Here is a 1,242-nt window from a genome sequence, read left to right as displayed (position 1 = left end):
CTCAAGGGAAAGTCAGTTTATGAAAATTGTTGGGGAGAGAAACACCAAGAGTAAGTTAATATACATACTAGAACACCACTTCTAGCTCAAAAGCCTAAGCTAATGGGTTTCGGTCCACTTAGGTATGTTAACCACTCTTATTCTTTATACTTTCTCAATATGGGACACAAATCTCACAAGTGCCACAACAAATCTTCCCTCACTTGTGAGTCTCTACCATATCGACCAAATTCCCCCACACACAAGAGTGTCACGCATACTCCAAGAGAAACGACACTCCTTTTATCGGAGTCAAACCAAACGCGTCAAACTAAGACACTCATATTAGCAGTAGCGAAAGCTAGCCATAGGCTCTGATACCAATTGTTGGGGAGAGAAACACCAAGGGAGTCAAACAAGAGTAAGTTAATATACATACAAGGACACCACTTCTAGCCCAAAAGTCTAAGCTAATGAGTTTGGGTCCACTTAAGTATATTAACCATTCTTATTCTTTATACTTTTTCAATGTGGGACACAAATCTCACAAGTGCATGCATAACAAAAAACATAGTATAAGGCCGCATCGTTCAAAAGGATTAATGACGTGTTCGAACACATGCTAAGGTTTCACAGTTTCTCTGCGACAGCATTCGAGCATTGTGCGACTAGGCTTCGACTGAGTGTCTCAGATACACTTCAATGATCCCCACGTTCAAACCTCGTATGACCGAGGTGCAATCGAACGTCTCTATGGCTCTTTATTAACAATGTCGCTCAAACTGTCTTCAATCGGGCTAATGACCAAGGCTCTCGGAAGCTTCTTTGTAAGGCTTTGTAAATAGCCTCATTTGAACCTTGACCGTCTTGCATCCGAACTTCTTGGGAGCTTAAACTTTAATCTACTTGAAGTCCTTATTCAGCCGTCCTTCAACTGCTTCTACAATCGAGCCTCTCTGGAACTCAATCCTTTGAGATGCACTACGACCGCATTCAAACGTCTTGCAGGGGGGCGGGTTTAAGTGGTACACTGGTGGTAGTTTATAGGGGTGAAAGTTAATTTATTGTTAAAAATGAAATATTCATTTATAATTGATTGCCTGTATTAATTCTAAGAGCAGCATTCAGAGACTATGAGACACTTACTTGTCCTACTCATTACAAATGGAAGCTTGCACATTAATGATCAAAAAATTGTATGGATGCATTTCAAAAATGCCAGTTATATTTAATTTTTATATATTAGCTAAATGTGTACCAGGT

The sequence above is a fragment of the Corylus avellana genome, chromosome ca9 (assembly GCF_901000735.1).
Source record: "Corylus avellana chromosome ca9, CavTom2PMs-1.0".
Classification (NCBI taxonomy): Eukaryota; Viridiplantae; Streptophyta; class Magnoliopsida; order Fagales; family Betulaceae; genus Corylus; species Corylus avellana.
The sequence above is the reverse complement of the archived record's forward strand: the minus strand, read 5'-3'. Positions refer to the sequence as shown.